Consider the following 20,013-nt stretch of genomic DNA (forward strand, 5'->3'; position numbering starts at 1 on the left):
TTTATTGTGCTACAAGAGACTTGGTCGATGACCATTATTCATAGCCCGGGCTATCTGGCTTACGGGAAAGTGGCTACCACTAAAGGGAAAGGCCGACCTAGTGGGGGATTATTAATCTGGGTCAGGCAGCACTCATCCCTTCATATTAGGGAAATGTCCATGGATGATGGGGACACTATGGCCTTAAAAGTAACGAGGGAAGGCGAGCTAGCTTTTATTTTAATTAACATCTATTCGCGAGGGCTAGTGGGGGGTAGACCATCTCCTATTATCCAGCATTTGGACTCTTTCATTAACAAGTTAGTAGGCCCCAAACCACTGGTGATTATGGGTGATTTCAATTGTACTTTTGAGCCCCTAGGGTTCGAAGATGGTAATCTTAGTGCCGAAGAGGACTCTAACTGGGGTGTTCAATTTCTGTCCATTGCCCCTATTAAAAAGTGGACTGAGGCGGCCCTCCAACTCAAAAGTTTTTCTTTGGGGTGGGGCTTGAGAGCCGCAAACGGGAGAAATTTATCAGATAGCAATGGTAGCAACACCTTCTCTAATGGTAAGAGTGGCAGCAGGATCGATTACATTTTTGTTAGTTTGGATTTATGGTCTACTTTGCTGGATATGGTCGTGATCAATAGACCAGAAAGTGACCATGATCCTCCATCTATGAGGTTAGCAATGAAGCTATCTGTGAGTATTAGTCCTCCTCGGGTAATGCTGGAAGGAGTTATTGTGTTAACAAGTGATCTTCGTCGATTGAAGTGGGCTCTAATATCTGAAAATGCAAGTACCCAAAGTCTGCTTCGAAAGACTCTTGAGGAAACACTTATGACCCTCTCAGCTTTTAATTTCCTAGAAGTACCTCCTCAGTGTCTTGTGGGAGAACATGAGGCTCTTTTTGTCAAATTGAAATTATTACTCACTACTAAAAGGAAGGAAAGCAGACCCACCTTATCTAAATCAGCCAAATGGTACGACCAAAATTGTTCAGCAGCTTTCAAACTGCTTTCCCTAGCGATCAAATCAAATGATATTCAGGCGATTAAAACAGCTAGGGTCACGTACAAAAGGGTGCTCTTTAAGGCAAAGCAGAGCTTTGATGAGGATAGATGGGAGGAGTTAACCAAAGCTTCCCAAGAGAAGAACTGGTTGAAATTCTGGCATTTAATAAAATGGGGTAGTGGGGCGTCCGAGCCTACTCCCCATAATAATGTCCCTCCTGATAAATGGGTTTCTCACTATCAAGCCCAGTTCACATGCCCCTTAACCCCTGTGTCTGGCTACAATGATATAGCAACTACGGAGGTTTTAAACTTCGGCCTGGCGGAGATCGAGGCAGCCATAGAAGCAGCACCGGTAGGCCGGGCACCCGGATTGTATTGTATTCCTACGGATTGTTTTTTTAAATCAGATAAAAAAAACTGGGCTAATTACATTCTTATTTTGATAAATGCCTTGGCACGGGGTGCACCATTGCCTTCCTCCTGGCAAGGTGCGGAAATTATCCCTATCTTTAAAAAGGGAGATCGTTCTTGTCCCTGTAATTATAGACCTATCAGTCTAATTGACTCTCTCCAAAAAATTGTGGCTAGGACCATATTATTTAGAGTTAATGAATGGATTGATGAGCTTCAGGTACTATCTATCTATCAAGCTGGCTTTCGGTCACATGTAAGCACAATTGACCAGGTATTTAGGTTTACAATGTTTTATTGGGGGGGGGGGGGGGGGGGGGAAACTTTGTTTGCAGCTTTTGTAGATTTAAAATCTGCTTTTGATTTAGTCCCCCGTAGCAAGTTGTGGAATTCTCTCAAGGAGGCAGGTATGCCTCTGGCGCTCCTATCCCTTATTGTCAAACTCCACACCTCTAACTACGCACAAGTTAGATGGGGACAACAGGGCGAGTTAACTGACAAATTCCCTGTAAATAGGGGCGTAAGGCAGGGGTGTGTTTTAGCACCCACACTGTTTTCTTTGTTTATAAACAGGGTTATTTCCTACTTCGCAAATTACCCAACCGACGCTCCTTCATTAGATGGCTCTAAGGTCCCACTCCTCATGTTTGCAGACGATACGCTTCTATTGTCCAAAACACAATCAGGTTTGCAGCATGCCTTAGATAGATTTATGTTCTTTTGCAACAATCATGATCTGGCTATTAATGTTGATAAGACTAAGTACATGGTGTTGCACAAAAACAAAATAAAGAGTAAAGTGTCAATGAATGATATACCCCTAGAACAAACTGACACATTTACATATTTGGGGATCATCATGGGCAGAAGGTTGACCTGGAAGTCACAAACAGAATCACTTGTACTCAAACACAATCAACTAGCTGGTGCCTTACTGAAAGAACATAGAGCTTCGTACACAAAACCGGTGGGGCCTGACATTGCCCTGTATAAAGGGAAAATAAGAGCATCAATTATATACGGGGCGGAGATGTGGAGTTTTGATAACTTATCCCCCCTGGTCATAGCCCAAAACAAGTTTTTGCGCTCATTGACCGCCCTCCCCCAGTCAACACCCATTCAGCCTTTATTGTTAGACTTGGGCTGTAGGGCGTTTGACGACGACGCTGGATTTAGACTTCTCTCCTACTGGAGAAGGTTGTGGACTACACCTGAGCTACTATCTTATGCTAATGCAATCTGGTACATTAAGGACCTAGACAAGCACAGGAGAATAGTCTGGCTACAACATATTAAAAGTGGGTTGTATGACATGGAGCTGGGCCACCTGTGGTTAGATCCTAGGGGCAACCAATTTACTAACAAATCAGATTTCAAAGCCCTACATTGGGAATCCAGGTTTAGGAAATCATGGTCAGTGACAAATAGCAGCTCACTATCTGGCCTCTTTATGGATCACAAGTATACAAGTAGTTTCAAACCTTACTGGAATTTTATTTCCAGACCAGATGACCGCAAACTATACCATCAATTCAGAGTGGGGACTCTCCCTCTCAATTTTTATAGGTACAAATGGAAGGGTGGTTAGGACAGGTTCTGTCCTACTTGTATAACACAGGAAGAGTCAACCACTCACGTTCTGTTTGTGTGTCCTGCCTTTGCTCATCCTAGGCACAAATGGCTTAAGCCGATATGCTCTAACCTAGGTACTAGATCGCATAAAATAGCTTTGCGTATCTTGAGAACCAACACTCGAGAGGATATGGTCATCGCAATGGCCAAATTTCTTAGCTGGTCATGGGCCATACGCAGATCCATCGAGAAGAGGATTATTCCTGCAGAACTTTCTATTCTTGATATTTAATTGTATAAGTGGCCCTGTTTTTGTTTTTAGTTTTCATCATGTTACGCAAAGACCGTTATGTTGGTTTATTTCTGTTTTAGTAGTTTTCTCTTGGGCTGGACCCAGTTAGAGATATTTAATATTTACAAGGACTTTAGACTCTGTGTCTTCTCTATTTTAATTTGTATTCTTTTTTATTTTTCTTCTTACTTTGTTGTAGTGTATCTTGCATGATGTAATAATCGAATAAAGATTTCTTGATGATGATTATTTAAAACAGCTGCACTTTTTTGGTAATGGGCTTTATGGTAAACACAAACTAAACAGCTGTGTGCACCAGGCCCTTTATTACCGCAACGGCCCAATCGTCTCTTATCAGCGGGTTAACATTCATCTGGCAAGTATTACCGTATCCTGGAAATTTATCCAAAATGTAAATCAACAGCAGCCCAGACGACCGAACCACCCAGGGCTTTATGCAGGATGAAAAAACTAGGGGTGGAAGGTCTCTCAAAGGGGCGTGGCTTGATGTATTGACTTAAGGAGGTGATGACGTTTTAAAGAGCTTGTAGCATTGTCTTGGTCCTCGCATTCAGATTTTGCCGCTCTGTAACCCGGCCGTTTTTTCCGTGATGCCATCGCAGCAAGAGAATGACTGTTAGACCTCAGCACATCTCCTGGCGTTGTCACTCATTCTACTCCTCTCACAAGCTCTTCTAGGCGTTAGTTTGTAAATACAGATTCTGGCCCGGCATACAAATCTTACGCCAACTTTGCTTCTGAATAGTATGGTGCGGTTTTCCCTTCAAACCTTTTTAACGCTCTGTGGCTTAGGATGTGGCCTAACGGACATAGCTGCCGGCTTTGGTGCCAGGGAACCAGGTTAGAGTTACAGCGTCACCCTAACATCCTGTGATTCTGGGCAAAGCACTTAATCTCTCCGTTGCTTCCAAAAATGAATTTGTCCTTGTGTAACGCAAATGTTTCCTGCTGAAACAAGAAGGGAGTCGATGGGAATCCTAATCGTACCATTTTTTTGTTTTAGTTAGACCTCCCATCTGAAAAATCCATTGTTATTTTCTTTTCCATGGCATCAAATGAGCTATTGCACAAGATGCAAAAGTGGTGCAGATAAGCCTGATAATGCTTCAATCCACGGCGGGACAGCACCCAGCATAATGTACTGCATGACTAACCACTTATAAGGTCCCAAAGGCGCAACCTATTGGCTATGCCAATGCTTGTTTTTACTTTGCCTGTCAGGCATGATCATAGTCATAGGGTTCCTCCTGGTTTCAGCCATGTAAAGGAATATGCTACTTACCAGTATGCATCTGTTCTTGGCATTTAGAGCTGCAGATCTATACACTGTGCATAGATCGCCATCTGGTGTTGGGCCCGGATGTTTGCAGTTTGTTTTTCCTCTTGGAAAGTCTTTGGGAGTCACGAGGTTGGTGACTCCTCCTCTGGTTAGCATTGCGCATGGGCTTCGGCTCCATCCTCAGATTGTTTTTCGCCAGCAGGGAAAGATGGAGCGTAGTAGTAACAGTAAAGAAACCCATGTGTATTGTATCTAAATAAGATAAGACTGGAACGGATACAGGTAGCCGGGGAGGCGTGTATAGATCTGCAGCTCTACATGCCAAGAACAGATGCATACTGGTAAGTAGCATATTCCGTTCGAGGCATATGAGCTGCAGATTATACACTGTGCATAGATTATATAGCAGTACCCAACCCTAGCGGCGACCACCGGCATCCGTTGCAGTCGTTTGAAACTGTGTTTTTAGTACAGCTTGGCCCACACTAGCTTGTTGCTTGGTTTGCACATCTACACAGTAATGTTTTGTGAAGGTGTGCGGTGTTGACCATGTCGCTGCTTTGCAGATGTCATCTAGTGGTATGTTCCCTAGGAAAGCCATAGAAGCCCCTATCTTCCTTGTAGAGTGGGCTTTAGGGGGAACCGATAGCATTCGTTTTGCTTTGTGGTAGCAAATCTGTATGCATTTTACAATCCACCTAGCTATCCCTGATTTGGAAATAGGGTTGCCTTTGTGTGGTGGGGAGAAGGAAACAAATAGCCGTTTGATTTTTCTGAAAGGTTGTGTTCTCTGGATGTAATAAAGTAAAGCCCTTTTAACATCCAGTGTGTGTAAGGCTCTTTCCGCAACTGTTTGGGGTTGCGAGAAAAAGACTGGTAATTCTACCGACTGGTTTAGATGGAATGGAGAAATGTCTTTGGGAAGAAATTTGGGATTGGTGCGGAGTACAACCTTGTTGTGATGCATCTGAAGAAAAGGTTCCTGTATAGTGAGTGCCTGTATTTCACTAACTCTTCTGAGGGAAGTGATGGCCACTAGAAAAGCTGTTTTCCATGTGACAAAATGCAGCTCGCACTTATGTAATGGTTCGAAAGGGGGTCCCATTAACCGTGTGAGGACTATATTCAAGTTCCAAACAGGTGAGGGTGGCACTCTGGGTGGAATTACTCTTTTGAGGCCTTCCATAAAGGTTTTGATGGCAGGCGCTTTGAAAAGTGAGGGGTGCAGCGAGGTGTAACCGAATGGAAGTATATGCTAGGTTACACCTTTGTAAATGGAGTGAATAACATATAATGTGCTGTATGGATACATTTAAAGGATTGATTGCGTTGTTGTGGCAGTAAACAACAAATCTTTTCCACTTTTCTGCATAGCACGCCCTAGTAGTAGGGCGTCTAGCTTCCCTGATAATGTTCATGCAATCAGGGGGAAGGTTAAGGTATCCAAATTCAAGGACCTCAGGAGCCAGATCGAAAGGTTGAGTTGAGCTGGGTCCGGGTGCCTGATCTCTCCATGGTTCTGGGTTAGGAGGCATGGCGAGAGGCGTAGCTTTTGGTGTGGTACTACTGAGAGTTCCAGCAGTGTGGTGTACCACGGTTGTCTGGCCCATGTTGGAGCTACTAGGATCAGTTAGGGAATGCTGCTGTAGCTTTCGCACCACTAATGGAATTAGTGGGAGAGGTGGAAAAGCGTATGGAAATTTGTTTGACCAGTTCATCCATATCGCATTGCCTTCGGACAATGGGTGTGGATATCTGGCAGCGAAGCTTGGGCATTTTTTGTTTTCATGGGTGGCGAATAGGTCTGTGTGTGGATGCCCCCACTTCTGAAAGAATGGGTGAAGAACCTGTGGGTGAAGTTCCCACTCGTGGATCTGCTGTGTCTGCCTGCTCAGCAGATCTGCCACGGTGTTTTGTACTCCTGGGACGTGTTGGTCTAGGAGAAAAATCTTTTGGAATTGCCCATCTCCATATGCTCTGTGCTAACAGAGAGCTGTGGAGAGTGTGTGCCCCCCTGTTTTTGAATGTAGTACATGGCAGTCATGTTGTCTGTGCGAATGAGGACTGCCTTGCCTGAAATCTGCGCCTGGAAGGATTTTAGGGCGAGGAAGATCGCCAGTAACTCCAGATGGTTGATGTGGAGTAACTTCTGTTGCGGCGTCCATGTGCCCTGTGCTGTGAGATGTAACAGATGAGCTCCCCAGCCGGAGAGCGATGCATCTGCCGTTAGGATTATTTGTGGGACCGGGTCCAGGAACGGTCGACCTCTGGAAAGGTTTGTGGTGTTCCACCACTGCAGAGAGCGATGGGTGCGACAGTCTACCAACACCAGATCTGTCAGTTGTCCCTGGGCCTAGTTCCACTGGCGCGCCAAGCACTCTTGGAGTGGGCGCATTTGGAGTCTTGCATGGGGCACTATAAAGATGCAAGAGGCCATCATCCCTATGAGCTGCATAAACACTCTTGCTGGGAGAGAATGTTGACATAGGAATTTTTGACGCAGCGCCTGTATTTTTGCAATCCTGGCAGGATTGGGATAGGCTATGGCTTTTGAGGTGTCTATGGTGGCTCCGAGATATTGTTGTGTGTGTGATGGTACCAGGTGGGATTTTTGATGGTTCACCGTGAACCTAGCTGGTGAAGTAGTTGGACCGTAGCGGCGGTATGTTGCACACATGGTTGGTAGGACGTGGCTTTTATCAGACAGTCGTCCAGATAGGGGAAGACGTGAATGTGCTGTCTTCTGAGGTGTGCAGCCACTACTGCCAGGCACTTGGTGAAAACCCCTGGTAGTGTTGTCCGTCTACCACAAACCTGAGGTACTTTCTGTGAGACTGGGATGTGAAAGTACGCGTCTTTTAAGTCCAGAGTGGTGAGAAAATCGTTCTGGGAGAGAAGTGGAAGAACCTGTTGGAGGGTTACCATGTGAAAATGGTCTGAATAAATGTAGGTGTTTAGAGGTCTGAGATCTAAGATAGGTCGTAGGGTCCGGTCCGTCTTTGGAATTAGAAAGTACAGGGAGTAGACCCCTAAATTTTGTTGATTTATGGGGACCTGCTCTATTGCTCCTTTTTGCAGGAGGGAGATCACCTCTTGTGTTAGTAGCGCAGTATGTTCTTGCGACATAGGGCAGTGCCTGGGTGGAATGTTGGGGGGGGTGTAGATGTTAATTCTAGGCAATACCCTGACTGAATAATTTGTGTCACCCATCTGTCTGAGGTAATTGTCTTCCAGACGTGAAGGAAATGTTGTAGTCTGCCTCCGACCGGAGTGAAATGGTCTGGAGGTTGCGGGGGAAAGTCATTGGGCAGGAGGTGTGGCAGAGCGGGCGGTATTTGTTTTGCCTCTGCCCTTATTATTATTGCCTCTGTATCCGCCTCTTTGATAACCCTTCGTGAAGGTAGATTGAGGAGGGGATTTATAGAACGTGGATGCACTGTCCGAGGAGTAGCCTCTGCCCGTGCCCCGAAAGTAAGAACGGCGAAAGGAGCGCCTGGGAGTCTGTGTTTGTAAGGCTCCCATAGATTTCGCTGTGTCTGTATCTTTTTTCATTTTTGAGGGCTTCTTCTACTTTAGGGCCAAATAGATGATCTTGGTCGAATGGGCGATTTAATATAGAGGCTTGAACCTCTGGTTTAAACCCTGAAACCCTGAGCCAGGCATGGCGACGGAGAAGGACACTGGTGTTTATGGCCCTGGAGACTGTATCTGCTGCATCTAGGGCACATCGTATCGAGGTATTGGTTATTGTTTTTCCCTCTTGAATAAGTTCATTAGCCCTAGTCTTGTACTTTTCAGGGAGATGGTGCATGATGGTCTCTAGCTCATCATAATGCGCCCTGTCGTATCGGGCCAACAGTGATTGCGTATTGGCAATACGACATATATTGGCCGCTTGTGACGCAGTGCGCTTCCCTGACGCATCTAGGAGCTTGGACTCTTTGTCAGGTGGGGGTGCCTCGCCTGACGCCTGAGAATTTGAGCACTTCCTAGCTGTAGATACCACTAGGGAATCTAATGGTGCAGGGCCTTTAATGTAAGAAGGGTCTGTGGGGGCGGCTCTGTATTTCTTCTCTATCCAAGGGTTTAGGACCCTGGCCCTGACTAGGTCTTTAAAAACCTCAGGGGCATGTTTAATCACGCCCTTTAACATAGGTAGAATGCCAGTGGACCCATGTGTATCGTCAAAGGTGTCTAGGAGAAAATCCTCCTCCACTGGGTCTGTATGTAACTCCACCCCGTGGTAGTGTGCCGCCCATTGTAACAAATGGTGAAAACCCAAGGAATCTTCAGGAGGGGATGGCCTAGATGGATAAAGGTCATCCTATGGGACATCTGGGATGTCCGGATTGTTATAATCATCCAATGGGTCTGGAGATCCAGTAGGGGTGGGATCTTGTGGCACATCTGCTGGATCATAGTAGGGGTCCCCCAGATCGTCTGGGACAGGAGACAAGGTGGGGGAACGATGAGGTGGAGGAGGTGGGGAAGGCACCCTGAAAGGAGAGGTAGCAATGTCCTTTCTCTTTGGAGGTGGAGCTGGCTTGTCAAAGTGTCTCTTTTTTGAAGACAATGTCAAGTGTCCAGTCTTTGGATCCTTGGTGAGGGTTTTTTTGCAAGGGATCCGGTGTGAAAAGCTCCTGTGACACTGGTTGTTCGGTCGGCGCCGAAGGTTTCGGGGCCGACGGCTTTTTAGGTTTGTCGAAGCCGTCCTTCCGTGGAACCTCCGTTTTTTTGGTCGGTGCCAAAGAAGGTCTCGGCACGGGAGTGTCGGTGCCGAGGGTCTTGTGATGTTTGGTCGGCGCCGGAGGAGCAGGTTTCGACACCGAAGACTTCGGTGCCGGGTTTGGAGTGGAGGACGATTTTTTCTTCGGTGCCGAAGGGTGTTTTTCGGCACCGGTGGTCGGCTGGCTCGAGCCCGAGCTGCCGGAAGTCTTAATAGGCTTCTTTACCGGTGCCCGAAGGTGGGGTGTGAGAAGCAGTGTCCTTGGTCTTGCCTAGGCCCGGAGGCGAAGGTGTGACCGAAGCCTTTTTCGGTATCGGCGTGGGAGGGGGAATTGTACTCACGACCCGCTGCGCCGGGGTGATTTCCTCCACATCTGAGTCGTCGGCCTCGGAAGCGCTGACGAGGTCATCGTCCTCCTGTTCGATGTCCTGCTGTCCCGGAGTTTCGACGTCGTCCCCGAAGATGTCGACTGGAGCGGAGGTCGAGGAGTGCGCCATGTTGCGTCTAGCCCATCGATCTCGAATGGTCTTTTTTGAGCGAAAAGACTTGCAGGCGGGACAGTCTCGGGCCTCGTGTTCTGGGGAGAGGCAGAGGTTGCACATCTCATGGAGATCGGTGTGGGGAAACTTGGACCCACATCGAGGGCACTTCTTGAAGGGAGTTCTTTCCATCAGCCGAGACCAGAGCCGGAATAGGCCCGAAGGCCGCCGTCGACCACCGGAATCGAAGAAGTGCCGAGAGAAGATGAATAAGATGATTTATATCTTTGAAGAAGCTCGATGAGCGAGGATTCGTGCGTCGATCGGTGAACTGGGAAGTTCGGAACCGGAGCGCGAAGTATTACATCTGAGCCCGATGGCGGAAAAAAACAATCTTAGGATGGAGCCGAAGCCCATGCGCAATGCTAACCAGAGGAGGAGTCACCAACCTCGTGACTCCCAAAGACTTTCCAAGAGGAAAAACAAACTGCAAAAATCCGGGCCCCACACCAGATGGCGATCTATGCACAGTGTATAATCTGCAGCTCATATGCCTCGAACACAAAGTTATAGCTGGTCTAATATGGTCTGTTGTACCTCGACCAGAGATCAACCCGTGCTGCCAAGCAGAGACCAATCTGGCAATTACCCTGCTCATCAGGGTCGCTAACATCTTTGTATAAATGATAATGTCACAATTATTAACAATATAGGCCTGTATGAGCTAGGATTCAGGGGAATGTTTCCCTTTCCTAAAAAACACAAATAGATTAGTAATTGTCCATTATTCTGGGGACAGATTCCACCTCTGAGCATCCCAAAACGTACTAAGCATTTCGACTGACAAATAATATTTGATAAAACACTAATGGAATTTTATCGGGTCGTCCAGCTGCCTTCCCAAGTGTTAGATAGTTCACTACTTCCCTTAGCTCATCTGCCGCAAATGGTAAATCAAGATCAATTCTATCCTCTTACCCCAGAGCTTTGACAGTTACTTGGTCCAGATATTGCTTGATGATATTCACGGAGGGATCTAGCTCCTCCTGATACAATGTGCCATCAAACTCAAAGAAAACTCCAAAAAACCCTTTGAGATGGACTATCTGGCTTTTTCTATCTTTGATCGCAGTAATTCCACATTGTGTTTCTTCATGCTTAACCCTCTTGGCTAGCTGCTTTCCTAAGCTATCACTGTATTCATAACTATCAGCCTTGTATACCTGATATTTCTCTGCAGCCTTCCTGACAAAAAAAACTATTGATCTCAGCTTTAACGGCTGCTATCCTAAAATAAATATCATCCTCCGCCCCCTCCCTTTGTCTGCCCCGTCATATTCACCTTATGTGAGCCCCTTCCAGGCTGCCTCATTTTTCATGGAGTAACTTAATTCTAGGGTAGCTGACCCTCCGGCTGTTGAGGCTGAAGCTAGGCGTTTCACCTCTGATCCTGCACTTCAGGGCAACCCATACTAACGCTGTTGAGGCACTTTCAATTAACCACCGTCTCAGTGTCTTACATAATGAGGGTTTTACAATAATCCTCTAACCAATGACCAGGAGTTTCTTGATATAGCCCTAGCAGCATATCCGTTTCAATTGACCATCCTTTATGGGTAAGAACATGGGTGATTTCTACAACTTTTCCTTTCCATTTTTGCTCTTATTGCTCAGCTGTCGCACTGCTGAAACTACAAGGGATTATGGGAAAGAAGGAAGAGCATCCTAAAGCTAGTTTTGCCTTTCTAGTCACCACACTAGCATCTATGACCATGTCCACAGTGGCAGGCAAATCAAGATTTTAAAATAAAGCCACAGGAGACTTTTCCTGCAGAGAATGTTGCAACAAAGCATATGTGATATGCATTTTGTGCAGTCTCCCACCACTTTTCTATGCATTTCATCTCAGTGGAAATCTCTACCCTAATTGAGGGAGGGGCTAAATGCGGCATGTGGTGCCTTTATATTTTTAAATAAGGAGAATCTCCTGTCCCATATTCTAGCCACACTGTCCCACCCTAGATGCCTGCAGGTCTCAAAGGGACCTGCTGATTCACTACCCACACACCAATCAGCAGCCTCTTCCCTTATAACGTTTGCTTCATAATGTACACTAAAACAGGCTAAAGTTAGCAGGGATTTGCCAATAAAAGCTCCAAATTTGTTTTCTGTAATGGGACAGGAGCATCCACTGGGCGATGGACCTGCCCACCACTGAACAAAAGTAAACGGTCATTCATGTTTCAGCCTCTAAGAAGCATTTTCACCTTTCATTTCTGTAGAGTCTTCACCAGCAATTTTAGAGGCTCTCAGAAGTTGCTATTATTTGGTAGTCTACACTGACCATTACACGCTTCAATTTCATGTATTCTACAGAGTTTTCTTAATTGAAACAGCACCTGACAAGGTCTTTTAGGTGCAGATGATTGGTGTTGATAAAGTGCTAGTTGTAGATGGATTGCGCAGCAGAAAACCACTCCAGCTACACACTTCTGATCCAAAAGCCTTTCTGTACTGCTGGCGACCGCCTTTGAGAATCATACAAGTTCTGGAGAATGGAAATGCATCTCCACATAACCAGGCATTGGCTTTGTAGGAGGTAGAAACAGCCAGTCTATCTCATCAGCCTAATTAGATTTCTGTGGGATCAGCCTACCCTGCGCTTGAAGGAAGATATTTAGATTGGGAACATGTGCAGCCTGGAAACAGATTGGTTTGCTCCATAAAGAAATACTGGCCCAAAACAAAAAAACTAAATTCTTCTACTTCGTTATCTAGATACACCCTCACCACAAAAGGGGTTTTGACACATCAACCTGAAACACGATGTCGAGTGTTTTACAACTAAAACGTGCCTCAGTGGCTAACAGACCGCCGTAAGAGATGATAAACATCAACTCCTCCAGACACTGGAATTTTGATAATGATGAATGTTCTGAAGCTGAAGAATTAGAAGAATCCAGTGAACTACAAAGTCATTAAATTATCCTCTAATGAAATATATTTTCAGGTGCTAGAGCTCTAGCCAAAAATACAATTGCACTTAAGGAGGGCATTGGGTAACCAAACACAGCACCCTCATCACTTAAAAGAACAACTTCATTTGTGAATAAATTCCAGGTGGATCTCACCAACCTGGCAAATTGCAGACCTTTTAAATCTACCTGGAATGGCAAATTCGTTGGAGCAAGTCATTTAGGGACAGTTGGAAACAGTCTTAGAGGGAATAACCTTTATTACCTGCAGGCATGATTCTATGTCACGAATAACACAAGAACAAGCCAGAGAACGGTCATACATTGAAAGTATGGCAGAGCCCACAAAGGCAACACCGCGCTTGCACTCTACCAAGGCTTGACCACTTTTAATAAATCGCAATGGTTGTAGGGCCAAAAGGCGGACAAGAACAAATGATAAGTAGGGAAATTAAGGATTTTGACATAGTCTTGTATAGCTCAGGCAGATCCTATGTGACTGCTAGTGTGGCCAGGAAGTGATTACCCAGTAGGGTTCTCAGGTTCACATTTGCATGCTTTCATGTCATACTGCTCAAAGAACAATCGATGGACGGAATGCTGAACAAGTAATGTGAGTAATAGTATCGTTTTGCAGCATAGACATCTTCTAGATTCACTTACTGTGCATGGATTGTGTAGCGGTATTTAGCGATTGTGGAGGAGGGCGTGAAGTGTAGTTAATCTCCACAGGATGATAAAAATGAAAAATGGCGTATTGTACCACTTGTTTTTGTGAGAAATTGTGTTCTTCTGTTGAGTGTACATAGTAGATATTCATATAGCTGTTTCTTTTAGGAGAGTGTACATATAGTAGATATCCATTTAACTTTTCGGTTAGGAAGCTGTACAGATATATACACCGTTATGCATATTTGCATTTGCGAGTGTTCTAAATATTTATAGATGCGACCTGGCCAAACCCCTTTTATTTTATAGGCCCATTCATCTTTGTGTAGATTAACCCTCGATTTGCTGCTTATTATTTTGTGAGTGCTATTTTAATATGGTCTTTACCAACCACTAGCTCTTTTTTTTTTGGATGCAATGGGCAGGAATTAATGCCTTGTGTAGATCTGGCTTAAGGGTTTTTTGGGGTGCCTGCTTGCTTAATGTGTGTATGTATTGGTTGTTTGATGCTCGCTTTTGGTAGAGACACAAAAACGTTATGCGTATGCTGCAGACGTGTTGAATGCAGCTGTTATCTTTCCCTAGTATGGTATTGCAGAATGTGGATGGTATTATTTGATTACGTGGTCTGTACATGCCTATTGAGGACATTGAGGGGAGAGGAAAGAAGGCTTTACCTTGTTATATGTAGAGTACGTTTGTATAGTAAGGCACTGCTGATTGATGTTGGGGCCCTTTAGTTTGAACATATAAACTTACTTATACGTATACCAAACATATTAAAATAAATATATTTATACACACACATACACACCAATATACAGGCATGTAGATGCATGCATATTTTTCCTTCTGGAGTGTACTGAACCCCCTTTGTATCCCCAAGATGCTGACGCTTTAGCTCGAACATTTCAACTTACTTATAATTATACTATATATATCTATTAATGGATATGAACATGGTAAATAAAACGGTGGTAAATCTATCTAACAGACTTTTAAGTGATATTGAAAAAAGAACGTTATGTTTAGGCCTCTCTTTCTGTCCATCATCCTCATTTAATTACACAGACACTAGAATAGATGTTTACAAATTTGTAAGAAAACTAAAACTCAGAAAGTGGCACAAATTGAAAAGATTGGGGTTCTATCAGAGTAGTAATTCTAACATCAGAACCCATGATAATCTGACTATTGGGGATATGGACACTCTAATTACCATAGCTGAATTAAATGAAGAGAATAGCTCAAGCGACAATGTAACGAACACCACACAAATTCTAGACAGTATGGAATTAGACACAGGAGCATCGGCCAAAACAACGTTCAAGGTGAAATCTACTTTTGTACCACTAATGCCACACGATAACAGACACGTTTCACGATTGCACTATCAAGGCACTCGTGGATCTAAGAAAAAGAAATGTGAAAAACAACAACAAATCTAGAAAGATTAACAACAACTTATCTTACAAACAAAGGGAGGCCTTAAGATCACTTCAGGAAGACAAAAACATAGTGATCCGTCCAGCTGACAAAGGGGGCAACATTGTTGTCCTCGACAGGAACGAGTACATCAATGAAGCCTTACGTCAACTTAATGACAACAAATTTTACATCATTATCACACAAGATGTTTATGACAAAAGTATCACTGAGATTTGGGAAAAACTTGTAAATTGGAGAGACAAAGGTCTCCTTGAATGGGAGGAATTTTGTTATCTGAAAAATGACCATCCTAAACTACCAATTTTGTATTTGATTCCCAAATTGCACAAAAATGATAAGAAACCACCAGGACGGCCCATTGTTTCGTCCATAGGTAGTGTGTGTCAGCGAGAATCACGGTACATCATAGATTTTCAAACCAAGAGCCCTGGGGGATTAAACATAGCTGAAGAATTATCAATTCATCTTAAAGTTGGGTCATAAATCCAGTCTTTTTACAATCATATGGTGTTTTTCTCCTTTATCTATTTATGGCTGAACAATGTTATTGACCTTTTATGTAACATTTTATTTGTTGCTCTTCCGGTTGATGTTGTGCACAGTACATACACAGCATGTACTTTTTTTATCGTTAATCATGTTTTCTTTCATTTACAGGAGAAAAGGAAGGTACCCACCTTGACATGTATTCACCTTCACGGGCAACCTACCCTTTTCTTCAAATGCACGTTTGTTTACTCTCTATCACCTAAAAACTGGTAGGTACACGATCCATGCACTGAACTACCTGGACAAAGTCATACCCAGATGTCACTGTACGGGACTATGTAGATCTCTGATCAGTTTCCACGTTCTATCCTGCATTAGACCAACTATATGTGTAGTTCATTGTTAATACAACTAACACACACTAAGTCACAGCAAGAGGTTCCCATCAACCCTATAAGCACAGTGGGTAGGAACGGATCCCATATTTGAGGACCACCATATAAGTAGCAGTTATTATTCTGGATGGTATGTTTTTGTGTTAACATATAAGCCCATATTTCACACTGTACTTCGATAATTATATGCAATGGTTTGTATGTTAACATTGCATTTTAAGCAATTTTCATATCAACATTATATTTTATTTGCATCATGTGCTTTTTCAGAGTTTTCTAACATTTAATATGTTAATAAGCACTAACCACATTAACATGTTTGCTTCAATCCACCCTTGGATGATATGCTCCAACTTGTTAATTTCACATATGGAAATGCCGAGGTTTTCATTGGTTTATGTTTATGGTTTATGTGTTAACAACGCAATTTATGCAATTGTAAAATCAACATTATATTTTATTTTCTAAAATGTAATATGTTTACAAGCGCTAACCACATTAGCATGTTTACTTCAGTCGAACCATCCTCCTTTAGATGCTATGCTGCAACTTGTTAATCTCACCTATGTAAATGTCGAGGTTTCAATGATTAACAACAGAGTATGTTTTTAAGGCAATTGCTTACCTTAATCGGCAGCAATATTGGTCAGCACTATCGATGAGAACTTCTTTATCAGAACATAATTCGTGGAACACATTAGCATGTTTACTTATGATTGTATATACCTTTCCAAGATGGATGCCATTAACATGTTTACCCGAGTTTGTATATACCGCTCCAAGATGGATGCTATTATCAACAACCTATCGGTTGAACGCAGTCCCATTTCTGTTTCTATGTCCAGGTTCTTGGATCAACTGTAACTTTATCAGTATAGTTTTTTCATTGTAACTCTACACGTGAACAAGGCTGTCGCCGAAACGCGTTGTGTAGGATTAAATTTGGATCACCACTCTTGATTGTTGTCTGGTTTTTCCTGAGAGCGTACGAACACGAACTTTTGATGTTGGTTGGATATTCTTTACCGGCACGCTCCGCCGGAGTGTACGCCACCTTCCCATGGGGCCCAGTATTCCAGTAGGAGCTACGTGACTTTTGTATATTATATATATATATATATATATATATATATATATATATATATATATACACACACACACACATAGAGGCATATATAGATGCATGTATATTTTTTTATTATGGTCTTATGGGGCGTACTGAACCCACCTTGTATCCCCAAGACGTTGACGTGTATACGTATAGGCATGTACCTATGTAGGTATATACCTACGTATGTGTGCTGCGGCTATGTTTTACCTTCGTGGGTGTGGAGGTATTTTGGGGATATGACGATTGCCCTGGGTTGTGGATGAAGGGTGTGCTCCTTCTGTATGTATGGGACATTATTGGCCCTTGACTTTTGAATCTTGGTTACGGCCCTTAATGTGTACTGTGTACAGTGGGTCTTTGGACGACTTTTTGTGAATGGGCTCCCATATTTTAGTAGGCTGATGCCTGCTGTTAGTGGTATTGCGCTCCCCGTGATAAAGTGCGAGGGAGGGATACCGGAACATTTGTATGCTGTGTGCAGACTTTGTGTACTTTTATAAATCAGTAAAGACGCCTGCAAATACACATTGTTTTGTCTTTATTCTGCTCTAACGCCGGTTAAAAGCGGTTGGCAAAGAAACCCAACCTTGTAAGGGGCTGTGTTCCGTGTGTACTTGGGGGGGTTGTTGAGAATACATTCTGTTGTGATAGGACGCCTTATGTGGTGGACTAGATGTGAGGTATGGGCCTTACATTTGTCCCAGTTAACCTTCTTTGCTATATAGTATGCATATGCATCTTTAAAGGTGCTGATTATTTGTATTTCACTGTCTGCATATGGGATACCTTTGGAATATCAGGTCAACTTTTATAGAAGAGCTGCCATCTCCCTTACGGTGTCCAGAAAGGTCACGGTCAACCCCAGTTGCTGGCCTTATGAGGTATATCTGGAAGCTGCGGTTAACTCCCCTTGAAGAGTTCCCGGCTCCCTGATGGTGTGAAGATCAGTCTCCGTTGTAGGGGCTGAATCTCACTTCTTGGGTTCGCCATGCCCATACTGTGTGTGAGATCAGTGTTCTTGGTGAGGCCGTCTCAAAGAACGTTCTTTCTTTTGATATTATGGGCTGGTTGGGCTATGCTCAAATATATGTTGGCAATCAGCTCCTTGTGAATGAAGCGGACTCGCCTTTGTTGTAGGGCAACTTGAAAGTTGGGTTGCAAGTACATGCCGTGTTGGTTAAGAACATGCTGTGTAGCATCTGAAGACTTGTACTTGTATGTTGGGGTTTGTAAGTCTTTGCATGTGAGACTTACTTCCCTATTAGTAGTATCCCGGACGCGAGTATAATTGTGTATATGGAGTTATGTGCAGCCCCTTTTCCTTTGAAAAGGAAGAGGTGCGAAGGATTTTTCCCTGTGCCCACAGGGTTGTGAAGTCTGTTTTTTGGCGAATGGGGGAGAAAATTTGGTATGTGTTCCCTATGTTGTGTGATTTGCTTAATAAAGGCAACGTATGTGCTCTTTAGGATTAAAAGTTGATTGGGTTCTGTATTAACCCGAGGTTAATGCGATATGTGTCACTGGTCCATGACGTGCACGTATATATAGCCAACAAGTATACATATGTATATACACCTTTACATACCTAATTAATGATGTGTTTCCCCCCCTAAATATATGCACATTTATGTGAATATGTATATATATATGCATATATCTACCTATATAAATATTATGCATAGGCATGTATTTAAATATGTATAAATATCCTGTGATATTTTGTTTCATTGTGCCTTTTTGTTAGGGAATATATCCCAATATTTGACCTGTAATCGCTACATATTTGCTTGTCGGGTGTAGTACAGATATAAACCTATATGTAGTATTACCCTGCTTATTGAGGGCTAGTTTTTAAAAGGATATGCATATGGCCCTATGTAAAGGTAAGCTTAGCCCATGTTCTTTATGGGTGTGCGATAAACCGCATTTGTGTTTGAGATAGTGTATCCTGGTGATGTGTGTTATTTTGGTATATGAGAATTAATGTACAAAGTACCCTACCATTGCAATCTTATAGTATGTAGTGGCTTAGCAGGTAAAGCTGCACTTGTGCGCGTATTAGTACTTAGTGCTATTTTGCAAGCGAGTTATTGAGGCTGTTCTTTATTGTATGCTATATGCTTTACCGTGAAGTATTTTTCCCAGTTCCTTTGTTATGTTATCAGCGCCTTTCTGGTAGTGCGATCCTTGAGGCATATGTACAGGATAGCTGTGAACCCTTGATCTGTATTGCTTGAGCAAAATGCTTTGCAGTGAATCATTATAGTCAGGTGCTGTAGTAACTGCTAAATGTTGCAATATTACCCTTTTTTATGCGTTCTTTTTTGAGATGTGTTGTTGTATTGTGGTTGCTATATGTGATATAGCATGGTCTTGGGAATTGCAGAGAAACCCTTTAGCCCCCCCCTCCAGGCCCTGTTCAGAAGGTCGTTAAGGAATGGGCTTCCCGGAGATAAGGCCCTAATTTATGAGGTCTCTGTGCTCGACACAAAGGCCCCTTGAAGCTTACCATTCTTGCGTTCGGCCGGAACAGGGAGTTTTATTGCCTTTACAGTGGAATGCTAGAAGCCTCCTCGATGTTATGTGCATCAGGGGAGGCAATCAAGCTGCTTTGCTCAAGATTTCTCCCTCATGCAACTTTCTTAGTACCACCCATCTCCTTGGAGTTTCTGGTGGGATTCCTTTCTTGCATGCGTCTGCTGCTGCATTTTCACCAAAGTCTTCGGGGCACCTCCGATCTCGATGGCGGAAAGAATAATCCGAGAACTTGCACACACACAAAGGGGGTTGGAGCCTGACCAGGGGGATCAGGTGTCACAACCTCCCATCACACAAAAAAAAACATGCATTGGCATAGCCAATAGGTCTTGCTTTTGGGACCTTATAAGTAGTTGGTTATGTTGCACCAAGGATATTGTGCTGCAACATTAACTGTTACATGACTAAACACTTATAAGTTTCCAAAGACGAGACCTATTGGCTATGCCAATGCTTGTTTAATTTTGCTACTGTTTTGCCTTTCCTCTATTTTCATTGTTATTTGTCCAATTTGTTTTTTATTGTATCCAACTACCCCATAGCTCTTTGCAAAACACCTCTATGAATGATGTAAGTATTCATACAATGTGGGACACAGCATTACATAAT

The 20,013-nt window shown here is 43.6% G+C and overlaps 2 protein-coding genes across 3 annotated transcripts in view; one reads left to right on the forward strand and one right to left on the reverse strand.

The window, feature by feature from the left end:
* NUPR1 (nuclear protein 1, transcriptional regulator) overlaps positions 1-20,013 on the forward strand; it is a 159,110-nt gene that overhangs the window by 79,703 nt on the left and 59,394 nt on the right. Inside the window, exon 3 of one of the 2 annotated variants that reach the window (XR_014966799.1) lies at positions 15,529-15,629. The gene's annotated coding sequence lies outside the window, so the exon portion shown is untranslated. Of the gene's footprint in view, positions 1-15,528; positions 16,714-20,013 lie in introns of those variants that run through there. The other variant, XM_085618876.1, reaches the window with a different exon arrangement.
* Positions 1-20,013, reverse strand: part of LOC146811914 (uncharacterized) — a 170,208-nt gene that overhangs the window by 56,770 nt on the left and 93,425 nt on the right. The window lies entirely within an intron of this gene.

Source organism: Triturus cristatus, chromosome 7 (genome assembly GCF_964204655.1).
Source record: "Triturus cristatus chromosome 7, aTriCri1.1, whole genome shotgun sequence".
Taxonomy (NCBI): domain Eukaryota; kingdom Metazoa; phylum Chordata; class Amphibia; order Caudata; family Salamandridae; genus Triturus; species Triturus cristatus.